This window comes from Mytilus edulis, chromosome 1, assembly GCF_963676685.1.
Source record: "Mytilus edulis chromosome 1, xbMytEdul2.2, whole genome shotgun sequence".
In the NCBI taxonomy this organism is placed as follows: Eukaryota; Metazoa; Mollusca; class Bivalvia; order Mytilida; family Mytilidae; genus Mytilus; species Mytilus edulis.
Genome location: NC_092344.1, coordinates 112,349,537 through 112,375,569, shown reverse-complemented (window position 1 = coordinate 112,375,569; position 26,033 = coordinate 112,349,537). Strand labels below are relative to the sequence as shown.

Below are 26,033 nucleotides of genomic sequence, written 5' to 3'. Positions count from 1 at the left end.
TTTCTTCCAAAATTTAACTTAATTATATTGATTTTACTGGTCTAGTATATATAGGTGCAACAAATTCTGATTTGGCAGGAGATGCACACAAAATAGGGTGATTTAAATATTTTATCTGTAATTGGTGCATTTTTCCTATGATATGTACTTCTTGATAATGTCGACGTGAGTATCATGATAAAGAAAATATATTTGTATATATATGTAACACTCAAAAAACGTGTCCTTCCCCCCAAACGTGTCCGATACTCCCAAACGTGTCCACATCGACGTCACTGAACTGCAAAACATGTCTAGTTGTAAAAAGGGCGTCAAAGCGTGTCATTTGTATTATTTAAACGCCTAAACGTGTCCATTTTTTTAATAAACACCCAAACGTGCCCAATCCGGCAAACGTGCCCAATCCCCCAAACTTGTCCTATAATATAGAATGAAATTCATAACAGTGTGGCTGAGGCAAATGATTGACACATTAAATTCATCCATTGACTGGGACAGATTAGGTGAACGTTTGTCTGTAACGACCACTGCCCACGACGTACTTACGATAGACATTTAAACTGTTGGGTCACCAAAGGTTCTCCACGCCTAAATAAAATAATTCGAAAAACTAATAAGGAATAACCTTGCTTTATAATATTGAAAACTTAAAAAAAAGTCTTTACTAGTGTTTTGTTATGTTTTGATAATTAATATTTATAATATTGCACGTACTTTCAGAAAAAAAAATGATTTAACTGGCTTTAAAAGTTAAAATGCTGGTGTTGATAATTATCTTTTTTCGGACGTTAAAGGGATTTATCAATTGTCGAATTATGTCATCTGTTTAACTGTTATCTGGTCTGAAATTATATTTTACTAAGAATGCATGATCAACTTTCAAAAGTTGTGCAAAATCAAAACATATAAACAAAATAATAGAAACTATACTTCTGTCAGGACTGTCTTTTTCGTACTTGCAAGTTATTGGACAGTAAAAAAGCTTTTGGGATCAAGCCTTGTGAAATTTGCATTTACGTAATTTTATATATACGCAAAATATATAGTTTGGTGGAAAATTGATTATTTATATCCCCACTGAAAGGCCTCTGATAGACTGAGTGAGCATAAAATCATCGCTAATAACAAAAAAGTTGTAGGTAAATTTTTCAGTTCAATTAAAAACAAACGTTTTATCGTCGACCACACTGTTATGAATTTGATTCTAAAGGGAACTTAAAGATTGTAACACTGATATTCCGTAAAAATAAAACTGTTCTTTTCTGCTTCAAAAAAATATAATTTAATTCCGAGTTACGATTAGTGTAGATTCCTAAAATCCGTAAAGTGTAAATTCTTATAACTGTACACAATTCATTTAGGCCTAATCCCAAATTCCCGGAATAGTTCAGGTACAATCTAAGAGTTCTGGCAAATATTCTTCCGCATCTCATTATATAACTTATCCAAAGTATGTTGTCGTCCTGTCCATGCATGAAATATTTGCCACTGGACGAAATGTCTCTTGATTGCGTGTATTTAAGTGATGCTCGAAACTAAAAGTTCATAATATAAAACCTTACTACCAGTCTATAATTTTTAGAGCTTTTTTTCCATTTTTTGAGAGAATCAAATAGTTTCTTAGTGAAGTTTTAAAAAAAATCGGTCTTTAGATTTTTAAGTTTAACTAAGGTTTATCCCGAATAATCGTAAACAAATTTAGGCCCAATCCTAATTCCCCGGTATTATAATAAAACTTATGTATAGTACTTATTGTTAATATGATATCGTTCAAATAATGCATGAAATATTTGGCAGTGGACTTACAATGTATGACTCTTGTTTGTATGTCTTCACTTCAGTAGTGATGCTGGAAATCTAAAATTTATTAAAATACCTGATAACCAGTTTATGATTTGAATATCTTTTAAAATATCAGAACTGTTGAAAAAAGGGAAGTCAATTCTTTTAAAATCCTACCGTGCAGTATTCGCGGATTACAGCTGATTTCCTAATGCTTGCAAAGTAAAACTTTGTTTGGCTTGCTTGCTTTGTTTGTGTAATTGTTAATACAAGCTTTGTAAATAAGATTGACATCTTTAAACAATATGTATAGGCATAGTTTAACCTGAATATATTATATTTGAATTTAATTTGGTGTTATCCTATGGTAAACGCTTAATCCAACTGAACTAGAATTGTTTGTACATGTTTGTGTCTAAACAAGCATAATACTTGCAACTGGACTATAAGCAATTTCGGTCAAAAGTCGATTTATATGTTACAGATTAAATTTGCAATAACAACCGGCATTGAACAAACTAATACTAATAAATGATCACTTCATCAACTGTGTCCCCCATTATAGAATTGCCGTAAACGTTATTTATTTTATTCATGTATTAGCGCTAAAAGACGTTAGACGTCCTGGCGTTAAATAGTGGACACGTTTTGGCGAATAACAATTATCGAACACGTTCGGGGGTTATAAAATCAGACACGTTTGGGGAATATTGGATATTACGGACACGTTTAGGGAGAACAGACACGTTTAGGGGAATCGGACACGTTTGGGGGACAGGACACGTTTGGGAGTGTCACATATATATTCACAACTGATATGCGCCAGTGCGCTGCAAAGGATCTTCTTTCCCTTTTATTCCCAAAATAGCACATGTTTTTCTCTCTCACAGAAACACATGAGTTATTTGGTAAATAAAACACTTGTCATTGTTTGAAACTTTCAGTAATAAAAATTTAGTTTAGCCTGTTTGAATGTTTCACGTATTGTGTGAAATTTAAACAGAAAATGTACAAAACACTTGATAAAATTGCATTATCTGCAGAATTATTGATAACTTTCCTCACTATATATTCACAAGGACATATAACTAACATATTGTCCATGCTATTCTGATCTGAGTTTTTATTCATACATACATGTATACTGGCATGACTGGTGCTGTTCAAAGTTGTCTTCTTTTTCTGTTTCTTGAGAAGTATTTGTTTAATCTGTTCAGTCACTATCAAGTGTTACATTTCTTGTTTAGACGCAACACATAAATAGTGACCAAAAAGGTACCGCTTTCACATGAGAGAAGCTAGAAAAAAAATTAAATGTACACATTTTCAATATTTTTGTAGGACTTACTATCATATGAAATTAAGGAGTTAAACACTTCTGCTGAAAAGAAATGTTTGAGTTCACCTGATAACTGTTTTCAAATTAGTCCATATTGAGGTTTGAAGGGTCCAAAATTTAAATATGTTTGATTTCAACTGACATAAAACATTTAGTGTTTTTTATATGCTAAATATACATCTGTTGTTGTATCAGGCTGTGCATGGCGAAGCATTTTATTGCCTTTAGGTTTGTACTTTTTTTGTTTTGGTCATGAAAATAAATTTGTATTTCTGTTGTAAAGTTGCTAACATGAGAATACCCAAATTGCACCTATGTTGTCAGTTATTTTTCACCAACTTTTTTTTATGTACCAGGCAAAAGTGTATGCTGTGCTTTTTTTGTAGACTATCCTTGTTTACAATATAGTTACACCAATTTAATTTTGAGACCATGTAGAGTCATAGAAAAATGGGTTTGAAATGACCTCCAAACAATCCATGATACTGTAATGAGGTCAGTACCCAAATTCCATACATCATTACATGTATGGTTAATTCCAAATCCTTAAAACTGAAATATAAACAGATGTTTTGTTTTATTTCTTCAAATATTTCAAACAATTTGACATTATTCCGTGCTTCAACTATTATTTTTTTAAGAAAAGGATGCTGGTAACAAATTTAATTTGCTCATTTTAAAAAGATGGTCAAAGAAAACTTGTAAGATTTCTGCAGGTTTATTTTTGCTGAATAGGTGCAATTTGGTAACTGAGTGCAATTTTGGTACTGTGATGTTATATACATGTAACCATAAGTGTGTATTGCTAAAAAGGTTGAAATGTGAACCTGATAGTAATATAGTGATATTAAAGTACATGGTAGAGTGAATTATATAGGGAATCACTAAAGCATGACTGGAGCGCCCCGTCAGCGTGCCACCCTTATGAAATGTTCTGGATTCGCCATTGGCTACATGAACAACCGTGATCACATTCAACAGTATAACCGACGTCATTATCACTGTTCCTTGATGTGTGGAATTATGTGGCAGATGAACATAAGTAGTCCTGGTCAATCAGTGCACCGGAGTTTACCCCGCATGCCGCATGGTCATTATAAAAAAAAATCCGATATGTATTGCTTGCAGAGAGATTTTTTCTGTGTTCCCATGGCTGGACGGAACTTTTACGCTAAATATGTTATCGTTAATTATGATTTTATGACTTTTATATGAAGTACCTGTGATTATTCAAGTAATTTGTTTTGACCTCACTGATCATGGAAAGTTGAAGCAGACGAAACATGGCGTCAGATGTTGGTGTCCTAACTTCGGTAATTTCCGTGGTACAATAAAATTTAAATAAGTTACACTAGTTACCAAAATTTCTGAATTCTTGTTTTTGTAAACAAACAAAAATTCATGTCGTATTTAACATCGAAATTATTCCGATCTGTCCCGTTTTTTCATGCTCACGTTGAAACGTTAAATTCGGCCGCCATTAAAAACAATAATCTAAAGCTAAAGCTGGCATATAAACAATTGTTATTATCCATTATGTTAATGTGTTTGAGCTTTTTATTTTGCCATTTGATTAGGGACTTTCTGTTTTGAATTTTCCTCGCAGTTCGGTATTTTTTTTATTTTTGTAAAAATACGTCCTTGCCTGTGTCTGTTGAACAACTTTTGAAATAATTTGTACCTTAGATAATTATTTACACCACTGGGTTGATGTCACTGCTGGTGGAGGATTCGTCCTCGAAGGTATCACCAGCCCAGGAGTCAGCACTTTGCAGTTTACATGACTATCAATTATGTGGTCATTTTTATAAATTTCCTGTTTACAAAATTATGAACTTTTCAATTTACTAAGGATTCTTATCCCAGACATGCATTACCTTAGCCTGCAGTAACTGGCATAACTTTTTGGAATTGTGGGTCCTCAATGCTCTTCAACTTTTTTAATTTGTTGGCTTTACAACTGTTTTGATCTGAGCGTTACTGTTGAGTCTTGTGTAGACGAAACGCGCGTCTGGCGTATTAAATTATAAGCCTGGTACCTTTGAACACTATTGTCCAATGCTTTTAAAATTGTAATATGTTGTTACTTATGAAAAAATAGAGGTCAAGTTTTTATTAGCCACTTTCACCTTTTGTAGTTATAGAGATATGGTCCTTAATTACTTCAATAATTGCTTGACTAAAAAGTGTTATAATCCCAGCTTGATGTCGTTTTGACAGCTTCATTTTATAATTAAGTGGATAGGAGGAATGTTAATTTCGTACTTGCTAGAAACTAAACAAACAACACGTATTATCTTATAACAACGAATATGAATAAATACAATTTGGTGACTATGTTCATCGCAGATATACCATTGATATTTGCATACAGTATTCCACACATACAGTCGTTAAACGAACTTCATATTTTGATTTGTTTACAAATTAACAGTTCCAACAAACATGTGGTTTCAATTTCCTAATTGTGAGATTTCCATTTTTTTATGTAACAACACCCAGTAACATCTGTAAAAGTTGTAAATATCTGCGTTTCCTATCAACAATAAACGTCGTTTTGGTTCATATTCCACAGACGGTGTCACTAGTTTACAAGCGTAACTTGTGAAATGTGTTATTTAGTTTTCACATTGATGATATATTATGATAATGCCTTAACAAAACTACGACATTTTTCATTTAATAATTAGGAATGGCTTTGTAGCACGTTTCACCTTCGAAATAATTCTAAAGGAACTTATTTGAATTCATGCTTAATCAAACTTATAGATCAGCCATTGATTTAGTAATTAAAACCTGTGAATGTATTTGCAAATATTGTATAAATCGTGATGGTAGCTTTGTGATCATACAATTAGCCTATAGGAATTTTACTGATAGTATGGAATTATAATTTGCTATTAGAACATTTTCAAATGTTTTCTGAATACATGACGGGATATAGAACTCTTTTTTTATGATTTGTTAGTGGAAAGTGAACAGGTATGTAAGAGAGCTTTTACTATAACGCAGTTAAAGAATGAAAACATAACAAATGGTAGATAAATTAGGTACTAGTAACATATTCTCAATGTCAGGAAAATGGCCATTGGTATATTATAGTTCGTTGCTGTGTGTTTCACATTTTAACGTTGTGTTTCCGTTGTGTCGTTTGTTTTCTCTTATATTTGAGTGTGAATTCACATTACTATAAGACGTGTCACGGTACTTTTCTATCCCAAATTCATGTATTTGGTTTTGATGTTATATTTGTTATTCTCATCGGATTTTGTCTAATGCTTAGTCCGTTTCTGTGTATGTAACATTTGTATGTTGTGTCGTTGTTCTCCTCTTATATTTAATGCGTTTTCCCCAGTTTTAGTTTGTTATCCTAATTTTGTTTTTTGTCCATAGATTTACGAGTTTTGAACAGCGGTATACTACTGTTGCCTTTATGTAAGAGATCTTTTACTATAACGCAGTTATAGAATGAAAACATAACAAATGGTAGATAAATAAGGTACTAGTAACATATTCTCAATGTGTACAAGGGATTATGTCTGCTAAAATGTATGGCCTTCTGTTATCAATGTATATACACTTGATACTATGATCAACACAGACTAAATGTCAACTTATCAGAACATAAAATATGTTAGATATGTAGACTAAGTGATCAATTGTTTAATTTAGGAAGCTTTACATCGGAAATATGTATAACTAGATTTTTACTTTTGCTAATATGTAAGTGGAGGTTAATTAATTAATTAATTAATTCAATAAATTTTGTGTCATGTACCATTCTATCTCGCATATCGATGCAATATCGGTACAAAGCACATTGTATCGATATTGTATCGATATGCGAGGTAGAACGATACATTAAAAAAATGTCGTGTACTACATAGTTGCACCTATACAACAAACAGGATACAGTTCCGTTAGAAGAAGATTTCTTTGTTCAAAAGTGCTTTGTTCACATTTTTCTCTTCAGATATGGAAAAATGATTACATAGGAAAAGTATAGAAAAAACAGTATATCACATGCATAGATAATTTATGGGCAATGAAGCGTCTATGCTGACAGATGTCTCGATAATAAAATATAAGATAGCTTGTTAACACTTGAAAGGTGAGCAATTGATGGAATATAATGAAAATGTTAAAACCATCTCCGGAATATAAACAAATCTCCAAAATTTGTTATTGTTTTGAAAAGAGGAGATTACAGTATAATTACATGCTTGTTGTTATGTCTGCTCTTTCATCTTTTAACCCAATTTAAGCTGTGTTAAAAACGGCATACTGTAAAACATGGTATGGTACGATGGTATGGTATGTGTTATGGTATGGTGTTATGGTACAAATACCACCGTACCAAGGTATGCATTAATGGTACCAAGGTATGGTATGATGGTATGGTACAAATTTCTATACCATGGTATAATTTGATGGTATGAAGCATGGTATGGTTAATTAAGGTAATTTGAAACATGATTTTTTTTTAATTAGCTGACATTATGCATCTGGTTTATTTTTGAAAAAAAATATAACTAAAAAAAGAAAGTAGTTGTAGACAGATAGACTTTTACTTATATATAGTTGTGCAATCAAGAGCAAACTCAATTTAAACATCTCGGATAACAAGAGTTGTAATGACTAATTGCCTTTTTACTAGAAATATCTAATATATATATTTAATTAATTAACAGTGTTTATGGATTTTTCAACTAAGTTCTCTTGCAACTTAGCAAGGGTCCCTTCTCAAAAGTCCCCCTATTTAAATGTCTTGTTTATGCTAGTTGCTCTTTTATATTTTTACCTCGTGAAATGATAGGCATCTGTTTAAATATTGTTTTACGATACTCATCTCTTTGCAGTATTATTTAAATGAGATCACTCCCAATCCGTTCAAATATATTCGACCAGCCAAAGTGTTTCGGGTACCTATTCAGATCAATTTATATATTTTTTAATTTGATCGAGCCGTACCCTCGTCAGCGACTCTAGCCTTGGTTATAGGTTCTTCTTATATGCAGAAATAAAGAAATCAATTTTTATTAAACAGAGAGGTATAAGGAGTCGTGGTATATAAGGGTATAAATCTGTATGAAATTTTAGCACAAGGTTCAATATCACAATAGGAGTATTAGGATTTATTTTGGGGTTTATTGTCATAGTCGTTTTGTAAATAGGGCCCACAAAGGGGTAACAAACAATTATTTGTTTGGGTTTAAGACAATAACTTGAGTATAAGAAAATGTGGTATGAGTGCCAATGAGACAACTCTTCATCCAAGTCACAATTTGTAAAAGTAAACCATTATAGTTCAAAGTATATATATATCTATGAAACTTTAGCATTCCACAATATGAAGGATGGGATTTATTTTAGCTTTTTTTATCATAGCTGTTTAGGTTTAAGGGGCCAAAAGGGGCCTAACAGAAACAATTATTTGACTGATTCACAGACAATAACTTCAGTATAAGTAAATGGATCTCTATTAACTATTAGCACAAGGTTCGAAATCACATGAGGAAGGTTGGGTTTAATTTTGGGGGTTATTGTCGTAGCTGTTTAGTAATTAAGGACCAATAAGGACCCAAAACAAATATTATCTTTGAAGCTATAATAGATAAAGAGAAACTTTTAATATTGATCACAAGACGGTCTTAAAATGTGTCACAATGGCCAAATTATAGGATTCTTTCCTTTTGGGATTTTTCAGTTTGCCTATTAGCAGAACATTTTAATAGATTGATAAGTTGCTCACCAAATATAAGTTATTCATTTAAGAAGCATATGAGAAATGTTTGGGGAAAACAGGGACAAGTAGACTGACATACAGACAATTTGAATGCAATATAAGCCCTGACATGTAATAACAGAGAATGCTTTAGCCAATAAAATATTAGGCTAACAATGACTAATGTAACATGTTGAGACAAAAATGTTGGTTTTTTTTTTTATATATATATAAAACAGCATATCTCCGCTATATAGTATATATTTGATGTCATAGTTTTATAGGCAAAGAGATGATGAATGATTTCTACAGTCCTACATTTTTGCCCAAAAAAACATATTTGCATATCTCAATCATGAAAAGTTTTAAGAAGAGTTGGCCATGGTGATAAGATGACAGATATTCTAACTTATCAAACAGATTACTAAAAAAAGAAGAAAAAGTGAACCTTTAATAGTTGTAAAAAATTCAGTGACAGATATGTAGTGGAAATCCATATATTTTTTGCGTTTCAATTTTTTTGGGGTCAATATTCTTTGTTTTTTTTTTATCTGGAACTGTAGGCTATGATTGGATACCTAGTTATTATTACACATAATATCCAAATATTCCAGTTTTGTATTGACTTTAGCAAATTGAAATAAAGTTTTAAAACAAAATTACACATAGTAAAAGAAGACACATTCCTTGATTGCTACAGATATAGTGTATTAACTATTCCTTCATGCAACAATTTTCACATATAAAATCATGTGGTATCTATCAACTAACATAGTATTATATGAATGATAGTTTAATTTGGAAGTGTAGTGTTTTATAATTGATGCAGGAGATGCAATCACTTTTTATTCACATTTTTCTCTTGATTTCTGTTCACAACTATATGTAAGTAAAGGTCTCTGTTTTGTCTACATCGCTTCTTTTTTAGTAATATTTTTTTTCAAAAAAGAAACCAGATACAGATGTCAGCTAATTAAAGAAAAATCATGTTTCCGATTACCTTAATAAGTTTTCGAAATTTAAAAAAAAAACATACATACCATGCTTCATACCATCAAATTATACCATGGTATAGAAATTGTACCATACCATACCGTGGTACCATTCATGCATACCATGGTACGTGGGTATTTGTACCATACCACCATACCATAACACATACCATACCATCGTACCATACCATGTTTTACAGTATGCCGTTAAAAGCTATGATTGTATATTATAAACAACTGACTTACAACTGGTATAGGTTAAGCTAGCTATAAAACCAGATTTCGTTTTATTTTTTGGTTACGTTAGTTGAAAATGTTTGATAGTATCACTTTTTATGAACTTCACCTTTTTTAATTTATTTTAGAGTTCCGAAATTCAGCAGCACCATTTGTTTTCGTTTGGGGAAAATTAGTTTCAATATACCCAGTAAGTAGAAATTTTAGTACAATATAAAAGCATTCATTTTTTATAGTTTTTTTTTTTTTTTTTTTTTTTTATTGTTGGCCAATAAAAGAGGAACATCTTTTTTACTTTTTTTCATATTTCATAAACGGAATGAGATGAGATGGACGATAATAATCTCCGTTTAAAATTTAGTATTATTGTTGTTACAAAAAATACTAACTACGTACCAACTGTAGTATTAAAGAAAAAGAGTTGCAAAACAGTGGCAGTTTTAGAAAAAAAATAGCAAAGCTTTCCGAAATAGGAGGTGCAAATCTTTAAAATTTGTGCAATCACTGTTCAAAGTTTTAATATAAATGTTAACGTTTTTTTATGCAGACAAATTATAAAAAAAATAGATTTTCAATTCGAAAATGATAACTTGGATAACAAAGTAGAAATAAAATGAAAGAATACAAATATATCTTAATTAGTTCAAAACTCTTCGGTCATATTTAATACCACATTGATTTCGTCTGTAAGAAAGAAAGCGCGTATTCTATACAATCTATGATCTAAGCCCAAGAATTTGCATCAAAATGATGTTGAATAAAAAGAGCACCACTTAGAAAACACCATATTTTCAAATTAAACTGTCAAATCAATTATATTATATTAGTTCACAGACACCACATCGTTTCTCTTTCAATCTATAGGTGACAATTATTGCAAGAAGGGATAAAAATGTAATACACAATACCACTCATAGACACCACATCGTTTCTCTTTCAATCTATAGGTGACAATTATTGCAAGAAGGGATAAAAATGTAATACACAATACCACTCAAGAAAAGTATCTTTTTTTTTCATTATACATGTGATTCTGATTTTTTTTACAAAATTTATTTTTTTCCAATAAATTGCAAGATTAAAATAATTTAAAAACCAAATATAAAAATAATTAGTTTTCAAATAAAATTTAACAGGCAAGAAACATCAAAGAATATTTCCAATTTTATTTTTTTTTAAATTTAAAAAAAAAAAGGCGGTGATGGTCAACCCCAAATGTGCCTGTGCTTTTTCCTAAAACTTTCAAAGTTTTACAATTTTGTGTTTAAAACATCTGTCAGTTAAGTAATATTATCGGTCGCCTTATCGGTATGAAATGACAGATTTATAGCACTACTTTACCATTTTATAATTGAAAGAAGATATGAAATTTTCACTTTCTTGTGCATGGATCTAGGACTGTATAGGAACTAGATATTTAGTTTAGAAGATCTTTAAGATCGTGTATTATTTTGATGTTAAATTTATTGGTGCGAGAAAACTTTATTTAGAACAACCATTATGTTTCTATGAATGTTAAAATGTTTTCTCATTTAGATATTCTTAAATGGAACTTAAATTGGTTATATCAATAATCATGATAATGTAAAGATATTAATTGTTTGGTATGACATGAATAACTTCGACAAGATATTATTCTACAAATATTCAGGATGCACAATAGAAACATTCGGTTTGAAGACAGAACATTAAAAGTTAAACAGTTTTAAACTCAAGTGTTTTTTCTTAATATGGAAGATGAAACCAGAAATTCTACCTATATGTCTATTTTTGCTATAAATTATTCAGTGGTCATGGTAAGTTTTCGCTAAAATGGACTACAAATGAACGGATTAGTCTGGTTCTAAAATGGGCTGTAATGTCTGCTCTAAAATGAACTGTAAAAGAGGGACAAAAGAAACCAGAGGGACAGTCAAACTCATTATCGAAAATAAACTGACAACGCCATGGCTAAAAATGAAAAAAAAAAACAGAAAAACAATGTACACATGACACAACATGAAACACTAAAGCATAAACAACACGAAACCCACCAAAAACTAGGGGTGATCTCAAGTGCCCCGGAAGGGTAAGCAGATCCTGCTCCACATGTGGCACTCGTCGTGTTGCTTATGTGATTACAAGTCCGCTAAATAGTCTAATTCGGTAGGTCACATTCGTGAAAGGGAAGGGGATTGTAGTTACGACGTAAGGAACATATCCGATATCCTTTGTGAAACGGTTATTCCATAACGGTCAACCAACTCGTGATGGCGTCCGTAAAATTTACGAAGTGATGATTTCAACACCACCATTTGGAACTCTTGGTTTTTTAGCTGTAATATATGCGCTAAAATTGGCTGTAATATTTATGCTAAAATGAGCTTTAATGTATGCGCTTTAATATTCCAGGATTTACATAATACGCTTAAATGTCCTGCGCCCCGAAAACAATGGGATTTTTGTCATGTTACGCCACGTGTACTCGACTTTTTGTTTTCTCCCTTGTAAAATACATAATATTTATCAACAGTATTTACCAGGGACTATTTATTACTAACAACACGCGTAAGTCAACAACATTTCAGCATATCAACTTACGATTAATTTTAGTCGCAAGATTATGTCAAAACGCTCACTGTATTCTGTTACAAGGATGTTGTTTTATAATTTACTCAGTCAAAAAGACTACATGACGAGTTTACAAACATCTGATTTTTCTGCATTGATGGATAATTTATCAGTTTAGAATACTAAAAACGTGACCGCTAAAGCCTTTGATGTGTAATTTGATCGGAAATTAAATTGAAATTGTTTGGATATATATTGTAACTTGTCTTACTCAACGGAAGTTATTGAAATTAGAAAATGGAAATGATACTGTGGTAAATAATATATAAGTCAGACAAAGAGACTGAGACAATTACCTCTGTACTTTTTTCCTGTCAGGGTCGATAATCTGAAAGATGCACCTATTGGAATGAATATGGATACTCTGTATTCATATGGTAGAGAAATTTTGGAATAAGGACACATATTTCAAAAAATTCAAGAAGTTTTTCGGCGCTGAATGTTGCATTTTAAGGCATTTTTTATATAAAAAAAAAAGGAAAAATTTATACTTGATTTTGTAAAGTCTGTCTACATTGACGTCTCCAACAAGTATTGATGCATTTGTTGTATTCGAAATACATTTATACAGCTTTCCTCCAAAATACGTTTAAGTTTTGGGCTATTTCAGGTTTTTATAATTTGATTGTAGTGTCAAAATAAGCCATCAATATTGATAGATTCTCAGATACGTGATTAACTACTTTTAAAAATAACTCTGCCGTGTTAAAATTTATGAGAAATTGTACCTACCTCTTTTATTTTCTTCACTAGAGTGACTGATTTTGTGTCATTGATTAAAACCCCATATCCTTGTATTTCAATCACATGTAGATTATATGTCTTTTTTTTTGTTCGCCTCTTGTCTTTAGAGTTAGGCAATTTACTGCTTGATATTATATAGATGAAAAGCTCAATATACAGCATTAGTCGCATTCTTATGGAATATAAAAAAAAGATAAGGAAACAGTAATTCAAATATCGTTTTTGTTTTCCTTTTGTATATAAGAACCAAAAGAAAACAACTGCGGGAATTTGGTGAACTCTAATGGTTACGTGTCTCCTTCTACGCTAGCATACCTGTAGTCTGTTTCCCGGCCATTATTGAAATTCTTGACATATCAGTAATTATAGCTGTTATATTTTACTAATTACTGGTATATCACTAATTATTTGATAATTATATGTTGTCAGTGAACATTTTCAAACGGTTGTTTTTTAAAAGTAAATATTAAGTTTCATTCTTTACAAAGAACTGGCACTGCTGGTTCCGGTCAAATAGCCATTTCCATAGAATTAGCTTATTTTGCCGGCTTGAATTCAGATATTTCAATCAGAGTTGTTCATTTGTCATATTTGCTATTTTGCCTTAATATAATCATGTTTCTCCCTATTATGAAATTAAGAATCAATGATTTTAGGATGATTTCCACGAACTGATCAAGAACTGACTTCAGTCTGACGTTTAATGGCATTTCAACTGGTACCGTATGTGGACGTTCATCAAACTGGGAACCGAAACGTTCAAGTTCAAGGCCATTATTAGCTCATACTGACCGTTAATATTTGTATATTCCGAAGGCATACTGAATGTTTTACGGAGGGGACCAACCTAGCATACCTGCAATGCGAATGAGACTCAGTGAAAATGCCACAATAAGGAACAGGACAAAATCGATTTACAATTCTGATTTCTATTCTGGGATCTTTAGTTAGTTAGAAAGTATAAGAAGTGGTATCTTTGCGATTGAGACAATTTTCCACCAAATGACGATAAAGTACAAAACTATACGTTATCGAACGACCTTCTGTAATGAAAGACAATACCACATAATAAGTACAACAAGATAAATGAAAAAGACAAGACTCTTAGATCGTAAAACATGGTTCTGATGAGTTAAATCACAGTGTATCGGTTTTAAAAAATTTACGGAAGCCATCACTTTTTTGTACTATCATTTGTCTCTTTCTATTAATTTTTTAGCCATGCCGTTGTCAGTTTAATTTCGATCTATGAGTTTAACTGTTCCTCTGGTATCTCTTGCCCCTCTTTTATGTGGTGTCGTATTGTCAGTTTTTTTTCATAAATACGTACAACAGCAGTTTACTGTTATATTTTGTGATTAATTATTTATCATTTAAATTATTATATGGAAGTCAGCTTACAGATCAGATAAATATACTTTCAGCAGAATTTATCAATAGGTGCTCTAAGAAAGATATAAATCAGTGAACAATTAGAGAAATACCAATTCACATATCTTATTAATAATCATTCTTTAATTTAAAAAACACCGTTTAAATCATATATTCGATCATTATGGTTTTGCATCTAAACAATAATATTGCAAGATGATAATAATCTGATATGCAACATATGGGCATTTAAAGCAAAATATTGTTTATCAGTGTAAAATGTATCTGTTCTTCTAGCTAACAACCTTATAAAATTAAACAAGTTACGGGGTTGTTTTGTCAGCTAAATTTCACACGTATCAAATAAAAGTCGAAGCAAGTTTCACCATAGAACTTACTTCTAGGTTTTGATAAGATTGGAGAATTGCAATCCACAAACCGGTGGTATAGTAGCAAGACAATTAGAAAATGTAAAAACAAATTTAAAACAAAAATATCATTTAGACATTTGTCCTTATAAATGTATACTTGTTTTAAGCCGTTTGTTAGTGAGAGAAGCATTTTGATTTTATATACCATTCCACCCTCAAGTGTTAAATAGATTACAATGGATGATTTTTTTGTCATTTTTCTGTCATTTGCTGTTTTCTCAAAGTATTATCAACCTCTAATCAATGTCAGTTTGAAATTGTTTTGACAATTATTTGTTTTTCTTTTGGCGACATCAAAAAAGATGATTGACATTTATGACAGTATATATGAACTTTGAATATTTAAAATATGGCCTGTTGGCATGCACTCAGCAGTGGATACGATTAAAACCGTTTCATAAGTGGGATTTTCTGCTCTAATTTTGTTTTCTTGTTATCGCTTCTACAGTACAATAATGGTGTAGACACATTATTTGATTGTACGTTTTATCCTTTAATGTAATGATATTTTACCCAAAGGGATCTTAAGGGTGTTATCAATATAATAATAAGTAAACGTTATATAATTGCCTAAGAGAAAACTATTCAATTGTAAGCCTGGTACCTTTGATAAGTATTTACAAAAAAACAAAGAACAAGGACGTGATTATCCAACGTTCACAGTTGATAGCATGGCTCACCAACAATGAGCTAAAACGTATAGTATGCTATAAATGATCATAGAAAGAAAGGGAAAAGAGATGCAATTCAAAATACGGCCAAATTTACCCTAAATTAATAAACGAAAAATAGAATTGACCGTCAAAAGCCGACAACATGCATATTGGATCATATGGTCTTAGGACAGGCTGACAGAAGATGGGAATCCATCGTAAACCTGTTTGTAAACATCCTGTATGTTTTCGTCCTAAACTTTGCGATAATGTAAAACCGCAAATTACATGACCTTGAATCTTTTAATTTGAAAATAGTCCGTGCATGACCTTGAAATCAAATCGGTGCTAAGGACAGAAAGAAAGAAAAAACACTATGCATCGACCTCAGAGTACCTATGGTTACTTGAAAACCCAATCCGTTTGTTGTTTTTTTAAAGACTCAAATGTTAAACTTTCAGAAGAAATATTTCGAACACATTTTTAACTTATAGCTTTTTTTATTTGAACTTTCTAATCAGTTGAGGAAATTATTAATATACAAGAATTATAACATTATGTTGATTATGTTAAACCTTTTATAAATTACCTTCATTTATATTCTATTAAACTATAAGTGGTTTCTCTGGCGATTATGGTTGATATAATTGTATGAAGTAGCAGCAGCTGATCATTTGTTCTACTGTTCATTTCTCAGTACAAAGATAATGTGTAATCTATTTAATCCTTAATTTTTGAAAGTCAGCATATAAATCTTGCATAAGAGTACACTAACTTATTAATTTTTAAGTGCTTTAGTAGTCAATTCTATCTACAATGGCAGTTCATAATTTTAGTTGATAAATATTAAAAACGTTAATTGAAATTTTGTGTTATCTGTATCAATTAAAACTACAGATAGTACTGAAGAACCATTGATTATGTTTCCTTACTTAAAGTACTTATAATGACAACAATTAGAACTAAGCGATATTCGACAGGATAAGCATCACGTGCAATAGATAAAGGAAGATGTGGTATGAGTGTCAATGAGACAACTTACCATCCAAATAACAATTTATAAAAGTAAACCATAATAGTTCAATATACGGCCTTCAACGCAGAGCCTTGGCCCACACCGAACATCAAGCTATAAAGGGCCCTAAAATTACTTAAAAACATTCAAACGGGAAAACCAACAGTCTAATCTATATTAAAAAACGAGAAACGAGAAACGAGAAACACGTATAAATTACATAAAAAAACGACGACTACTGTACATCAGATTCCTGACTTAGGACAGGTGCAAACATCTGCAGTGGGATTAAACGTTTTAATGGTACCAAACCTTCTCCCTTTTTAAGAAACAATAGTATAACATCACAACATTGAAAACACACGATGAAATATCAATTGGCATGCATAACCCAACATGCGAATCCACACCCAATCAAATGGGTAACAATTTTGGAAAAGGACATAATCACTAAAATTACCGATTAAAATACTAATCTGGTATACTTAAATCAAACACTGTTAAAACAAATCGTGAACGCCATACGATGTAGCAGCAGTTAGTTTACTGCTGAGAATTGGGAAGTTGAGAATTGGAAAAAGAATCGTTACCTTTGTCGAAGATTCAAGATCATTAAAGTCATTCATCTGTATCAATAACGATAAAAATATCAAGGTATGAAGCAAAGCTTCAGTTTCGGTAATATCCTCAATCTATAGTTCAATGGGACATATGAGATACCGGCACTCACTGAAATGAAGGAAATTGAGTTACATGGCATTAACAATAGATCAGAAAAAGAAAGAAATAAATTTTTCAATATTTTTAATTACACTTTGAGAGATTTTGTATGGATTCGGTTTTATATGAGTTCATTCGGGGTGCACAATAAGTTCCTACTAAAATACAGAATCATTTTTTGAAATATCCATCCACTAAACTCAAAACCTATGAGGCGAATTCACATTGATTATTACAGATTGTACTTGCAGAAAACTTAGAAAATAAAGTTGTTAATTTTAATTCATTTATTATTCTTAACATATATAAAGTTACAATCCGAATTATTAAGAAAAAATACATACGTGTTGGTTTAAATGAAATATAAACAACCAATTTCTTATTTGAAAAACTATTTTCTCCAAACTTTTCAAATTCTAGTTTCAAATCAATTTTTCTGAACTATTTTCCAGATAAATCAGTAGCTTCATCTGAATTTCTTATTGAACGTTAACAATGTTCTCCGTATTAGATAATAATGAACAAACATAATTCCCTTGTCCATGGTAAAATTCCACAATAGTCCCAACAGACAAAATCGTGACCATATTTGTGATAATGACTGAATTAATACATAATGAATTTATTTCGAACCGGTATCAGGTGAAACAATAGATTGTTCAACAGATATGGTATAAACTTGATACATAGTTCTACGAAAGGGAATTAGAAATGGGGATTGCCATTTTAACAATTGGTATTCACATTATTAATTTTATTTTGCAAACCTTTTGTAACAAACAGCAGTTGATCAATAATTGAAGCTGGTATTACACTGATTTGTTTCAATAAAAAAAAAAGTATGGATATTAGAAATTAATAATGAAAGGTTTAGATCCTTTTTAGTGCATATCAATCATCCAAAACCTTTGATTTGACACTGATAATGTCAACTAACTGACAAAAAATTTTTCAGATATTTGACTGGGTTTGATGATCAAAGGTAATCAGTCTTTCAGATGTTCATTTGTACATTTGATAGTGTTGTTTCTTTCACGTAAGCTTTCTGTGTTAATATCATTAAAACCTATAAAGATGTATATGATACTGAGATTTTAGGATAAAACATGAAATAAATATGTTTGTAGCAACGGCAAGTCCGGTTTCATAAACTTTTTGTAGCGATTCAAATGGATTTACAAACGCGAAAATATCCTTAACCCTTCCAATCGATTCGTTGAACTGTCTCGGAAACCTTTTATTATACAACAATCGACGTTCAATTTTTTCCCATTTGGAACTAAGTTTTTTAAGATCTTCCAACATTAATTTCGTCCATTTTTAAGGACATCCTCCATTTTGGGTACATTTTCTATTTAACGACAACGAAATGTATGGGAAGTAAATAAAACTATATCGGTTTTAGCAAAACGTTGCACTGCAGTATAAAAACGATATTTGTACGTTGTAGAAAACGGGAAAACATTACTCGTTACGAAACAGATCTGGTTCTAAAGCTCGTTCAAATAAATTTTATAATTTCCTACAATGTACGAATATTACATTTAAACCCTTAATGACCTTCATCGCAGTGTAGAATTCATGTAAGGTTAATATTGATTGATAATTTAAAAAAATCATGACGAGTTTTATATCATTGAACTTTGTAATTTGTTTAAATAGTTTGTATTGTCAAGACGATAATAAAGTATCCTTCTTTATGTAATCATTTGCGATGACGTAAAAAACATTTTAATTAAATTACCAAATGACTATATGATAATAATCAAAATACCTCTTTTGTACTATCTTGCCCACTTATGAATTCCGCGAGATAAATGCAACATTTTCCTAGAACAGCTTTGAATTTGATTTAGTGTAAAGTTCATTCAAATTTTAAGATTGATAGTACGTTTAACTTTGATGATCTTTGATAATAGTTTATGCTTCAGGTTAAGTGGACACCATGTTAAGCATGTCCAAAATTTAAACAACTAATCAAGTAAGGAGGTTCTGCAAAGTAGGTCGATTTAAATGAAAGACATGACTTTGGGCCAGCTACTGGTAATTGTTTTACTTTTTTTCACAAGAATTATGTACTTCGCCAAGCGAGAATATAAGTATATGCTTTAACATTTATAACGGGTGTGTCGTGTAATTAAATTTTCCGTGTACATATGGCTTCTTAGACTTTTCGTGCCCGGCAGTTAGACTGTAATCTAAGCTCCGCTGGGATGTGCTCAGTGAATACATACGCAAACATAATACATAATAATTTAAAAACTTTCCTTTGAGTTCCTTTGAAAATATATGCATACTTAAAGCTCACCAATAATGTCAAGGCCTCTGGAATTGTACGCTATTGTACAACACAAAGTTGAATAAAACAATTACCTGACAATAGATACCGGAATCAGAACAAGAACATGATCTACCTTCAAGCATAGTTTATCTCTCAGTATTGATATGATTATCTTAATATTCCTCTCTAACTTTATTATACTTCAAATAATTGTTTTTGGTTGGGTTTTTTTGTTTGGTATTTGCCATTGACATACTTAACATGTTCACATACACTGATATTTCAAAAGTTGACATGGTTATAAGTAGTTTGATAAAGGATAACAATGGGGAGCGAAAAAAAATAATTGACATATCTTTGTTCTCTAACCTCTTTGGTGATACTTTTAAGTGTCCAGTGCTTGTCACCGAGCGACACTGAAGATGAAATGCATATAATTTCAACTCGCATCAATACTGGTACCAGACTAATCAACATAATTTGAAATAGCAAGTTACATATTAAGATACTATTTTTAAGTAAATTATTCTACGTCAGAAAAGTACTAAATGATATATATACATATATTTACATTGCAAATAATATTACTTTCTTGTCAAAGCAAAATATGTTAACAAAGTATTATCACTAATAAAGTATCAAAACAGGGAAGGCGGATGCTATATCCCGTCTTATTAAAATGAATAGTAATAGTTGCTCATTGTGTTAGAAAGGAAATGATTGATTATTAAAAAAAAACATTTGAATTATGATACAAAACTGAACTTGCATTGTTTATCTTTCTTTTAAGAGATTACATTTAAAAACTAAATAAAAGCTTAAGTAAGTATAAGTAATAATTTTGTTTACATCATTTTTATATCCGATTGATTATGTTAAATAACTTCAGAAGATTGCCTCAGCGTCAGTCATCTAAAGACGTGAAACATTGATTCTATAATCGTATACAAACGGTCATATAGCATGAGTAGGAATTTAGTTGATATTAAGTTTAGTATTCTGACATGATTTTATTTCTCAAAAAGGTAAGTGAAAAAATAATTCCAGCAAGCTATGCATAATTCAAAATGTGTGAAGTTGTCGTTGTTATTAAGAACTATTTCCTGTTTTGAATTTGTCTTTTGAACATCCCAGTGCAGGAACATTCTTGATATGAATAGTTTTGCATTATAGTCGAATTCCCTAACAAAAGAGATTTCTGTTTATAAAAAATCTAATTTTTAAGTTTCATTATTTACATATATAATTTCAATATATTTAAGCATATCTATCAATAAAAAATAAAAAATACAAAATACAGTTAATATAATTTTTATATTATCTTTGAATTCTCAAATATGTTTTAAATGAAATCTTTATCAAGCAATCCTACGGCATTAATTTTTGGGAAGGAGAGTAATGAGTGTTTATTTAATGATAAATGTAATAATTCAGCGACCTTGCATGTAATGGATTATCTTCTTGTCACCTGGATATTTGAAATGACTCGTTATTTTTTTTGTAGACAAATGAGGGTACTTAAAGATGCAAGCACTTTTTCGTTAAGGTATGTTATTTTAATTTTGTTAATCAAATTTATTGTAATCAGACATACCAAATATGCTCTAATCGAAACGCTTTCTGGGTAAAATTCGCACTGAAAACGCTAGATGAGACAAAAGTTGACAAGGCTAATGTGCATGAAATCTTTGGACATAAAATAACAAAAATCGGACAAAAGTAAACCCCGTACATGAATTGTCATACATCAACAAAGCAAAAGAGGTCAACTTAGGATCCTTTAAAGAGTATTATAATAATTGTGCTTCATGGTGATAAAAAGGGGCGAAAGCAACACGAATCCCACCAAAACCTGTGGGTGATCTCAGGTGCTCCCGAAGGGAAAGCAGATCCTGCTTTACATGCAGCCCCTGTCGTGTTGCTCGTGTCAGTACAAACCCGGTAATAAGTCTAAGGAATTTGGCACCTGCAAACATACTGTGTCGACATGTAACAAGAATTTTATTATTTTTATTGGATTCATGTGATTCGTTTGCTATAGAAGTGACTTAAACTTGTTCGTGGAATGAATCTGTGTCATTATAAGAAACCCATCATATTTATCTGAAACAACAGCGATATGACAACTGTCCTGTTGGGAAGTTTTCTGCTCCAAGAGTGTATATTAATTGAATATCCAATATTGACAGATGACTTATTTATCTCCATTTATTATAGAACAGCCTATATCAATATCATAATATATTCAATACTTATACCGGCGAATAAATGGCTATCACGCGAGTGTTATATGAATATCCATGTCCCTTCTCTAGAGAACGTATATTGCCTTAGTTGGTACAATGCAAGATGACTTGAACTATTCGAGATTTGAATTATTCTTATTCTGAAAGTAAGATCGTGTTTATAAAGAGATGTAATTGGAATTATTTCTGTGACATTTAAGATTTGATTTGATTATTTTCCGAGAAAAACTGTTTATTCAACTTGATAAGAGAAGAAACGATCATCTAAACAAAATACAAAAATTTCTGATAACAATTTTAAGGCTAGTAGGATGCATCGTCTTTTTTTTAATTGGTGAAACAAAACACCTTAAATCATTTTGATTTAAATATCCTTGGGAGATGTTTAGACATTAACATTACAACTTCTCTCTATGAGTAAATTATGTACGTTTAGTGGACTTAATAATTCTGGTTTTACAGTTTATAGGAGGTAAGATTCGAATACTTACCCTTCTGTGAAAAGGTAATCGCAGTAAAAACAACTTTACAGAAATATGCATTTGGAGCTTTTACTAATTTGATTACCGACAATGGTATTGTCAGTTTGTTCTCGGTTTAAGAATTTGAATGTCCCCATTGTATCTTTCAATTCACATCTGTTATACTGTTTTCGAATATCAATAGGTTATCATTTTCAGTTACTAGAAGTTAGTTTTTATTATTTGTTTCGCTGCCTCATTGCCGTGATCTCATATGCTTTTAGACTTGTTTACTCATTCAGATAACAGAGCTGAGCATTATCTGCACTTTCCCATTTGTAAATATATGTAAGTAAGATTAGGTAGAACTACTTATAAGATAATTGAATCAGTCTGTGTTTCTAACTTCCCATGAGCATCTAATTTCTGTTTATCTCATATCACTTTCATTTAGTTTAATGAAAATTGTCATTGTACACGTTATTTCCACTTGAGCTTCATTCATAATAATAATAAGCTACTTTTATTGTGGAAATAATTTCAGATGTTTTAGAAATAGCATGTTACAATTTCTATCTGCTTTCGAATCTTAATTTATAAAAGGAGAGTCGATAAATACCAAAGGGATATCCAAACTTATTAGTCGAAAATAAACAGATAATGCAATTACAAAATAAAACGAACGCTAAGACTTATTAAATATTTGTGTGAAAAAACGGGCGTGGTATTCGCTTTGTTTCTTTCTGGTAATGGAAGAACGCATGTGCTACAGATAAAATGGTATTATAAATTTACTTACATTGCCGACCGTTCAAGGCCTTTATGGGTCGTGAAACATTTCACTAATATTAGTATTACTTACAATGACCAATAGCCCAACAATATTGTATTATAGGTGGATGAATGAATTTGGATAAGAAAATCAGATAATTCTTCTTCGTCTTTTTGTTGACAATGGCATGCATTTTCCTGCTGCTCATATAGATGTTACAATTGTAAAACATTGTTTTCAAATGCATTTGATAATTGAGAAACTAGTATCTAGTGGTCTTTTTTACCAATATAATAATGATATAAATAATAACTGTCCGATATTCTTATTAGTCATGGAATTGTATGGATTCCGGGTTCATCCTATCTGAAAACATCACTTAATAAATAATTAATTATTTGTGAAAATTCTCCAGAAGCATGTGCTTTTTCCCCCAACGAAAATAGTTGATACTGATTATTGTTTATTCTATTGAATACAAACATATTTTTTTTTTCGTTCTGTTGTAGACCTTTGCATGTTTATAAGAGAATTTTGTATCTTGTATTATGAATTGCGTTTCTTACTTAACGCTACATTCCGTTTTGGCAACAAGTGATTACACATCTTTTATAATCCGTATTTTGTTGTTGTTTTATCTCACTTAGGAAAATTGAGCTATCTGTCCTTTTTTTTTGTTTATGCTTTGGCTTTGTTGGAAACTCATGATCATCTTTGTGATATTAACCCGAGTATCCTTTTTACTTTAGTGAGCATCGATATTGTAAAAAAAACTTAATATTTACTCTCATTTATATCTCCTTTTATTCATTTATGATATATCTGCTTTATTTGGAAAAAATATATCGATAAGTATTTATCTTTTTTGTTTATAATTATCATTACGATGCAAATATATATGTTATCGTTGCCTTATAATGTGTTATGAGATATATATATATGTTATCGTTGCCTTATAATGTGTTATGAGATATATATATATGTTATCGTTGCCTTATAATGTGTTATGAGATATATATATGTTATCGTTGCCTTATAATGTGTTATGAGATATATATATGTTATCGTTGCCTTATAATGTGTTATGAGATATATATATGTTATCGTTGCCTTATAATGTGTTATGAGATATATATATGTTATCGTTGCCTTATAATGTGTTATGAGATATATATATGTTATCGTTGCCTTATAATGTGTTATGAGATATATATATGTTATCGTTGCCTTATAATGTGTTATGAGATATATATATGTTATCGTTGCCTTATAATGTGTTATGAGATATATATATGTTATCGTTGCCTTATAATGTGTTATGAGATATATATGTTATCGTTGCCTTATAATGTGTTATGAGATATATATATATATTATCGTTGCCTTATAATGTGTTATGAGATATATATATGTTATCGTTGCCTTATAATGTGTTATGAGATATATATATGTTATCGTTGTCTTATAATGTGTTATGAGATATATATATATGTTATCGTTGCCTTATAATGTGTTATGACATATTTTCCATCCCTTTGTATATCTTTCACTGAAATAATTCCTATCCATGAAAAATCAGTACATAACAATGTGTTTTCAAGATACCACCTCTTTGTATCACTGGATGGATTACAATCGACGAAGCAGAAGATTGTTTTCATTCCGAAATGAATGATTATTTAATAAAAAAAAAATCCGGACATGACAAGTTGAATGGATTAAAATTTTAGGATAGATTCAAAAATGTAAAACGCATAGGGACTAACATAAATGGCCGGCCTAAAATTAAATTAAAACAGCATGCAATGTCAACCTTTAGAGAGTTGAAAATAACATAATCCAGATTTTAAAATCCATCTCAATAAAATCTTTGACTTTGACATAAATGGTAACGTTAATACTTGAGACAGTTGGGAATATTTTGTCAGTTTTCCTGGAAGACTAATAATTGTGTTACTTTGTACTTGTGCCAAAGTTTTAATTCCCAAAGTATGTGACATATCTGTATAATTAGTTTATGTTTGTCCGCAATAATTGTTATCGTTCATTATATAAACTACCTTATATAACTCATAATTATAAAATATGAATTATGTCATATCGTTTGTTAGCCTTATGGAAAGAATACAGTTTTCGGATCCCAAAGGCATATTTGACGGTTTATGTATTCATTTTCTTATTTGTGTTCCTACATTTAGGAAAAGGGTTTGACGTTGTTTTTTTTTTATTCACACCTCTAATATTTTTAAAAGTGTTAGAAAAAAAGGTTTAGAAACGCCATATACTAGAGTAAGAAAAACTATCTTATAAATGTATCATGTTCTATATCTAAACGTTAAAAATCTTGGACTGAATAAATCACTCAAAATTTTAAGGACATCCAATGCCGTTTTCAAGAATTTTACGAACGTCCTATGTGTTAATATCTTCAATGATGGATATTGGTTTGGAATGACATAATGAGAGATTGGTAAAATAAAAACAGACTTGAGGGTAAAATTCAGATATGTCCTTGGTGTAAACAATATTTTATTATGAATAATAATACAAGTGCATTTTATACATATAAATACATAATTATATAATTCGTCTAAACATCAGCCCAACAATGTTAGATCTGTACATTTGTTTTCGCAAAGTGTTTGTTCTTCCCT

At 30.8% G+C, this 26,033-nt stretch overlaps 1 protein-coding gene across 5 annotated transcripts in view; it reads left to right on the top strand.

Annotated features, from left to right (window-relative positions):
- Positions 1 to 26,033, top strand: part of LOC139500053 (prostaglandin E2 receptor EP3 subtype-like) — a 77,529-nt gene that overhangs the window by 28,626 nt on the left and 22,870 nt on the right. For 2 of the 5 annotated variants that reach the window (XM_071288787.1, XM_071288768.1), the window contains exon 2: positions 21,405 to 21,446. The gene's annotated coding sequence lies outside the window, so the exon portion shown is untranslated. Of the gene's footprint in view, positions 1 to 5,675; positions 6,104 to 6,981; positions 7,233 to 21,404; positions 21,447 to 22,914; positions 22,956 to 26,033 lie in introns of those variants that run through there. The other 3 variants (XM_071288778.1, XM_071288796.1, XM_071288806.1) reach the window with 3 other exon arrangements.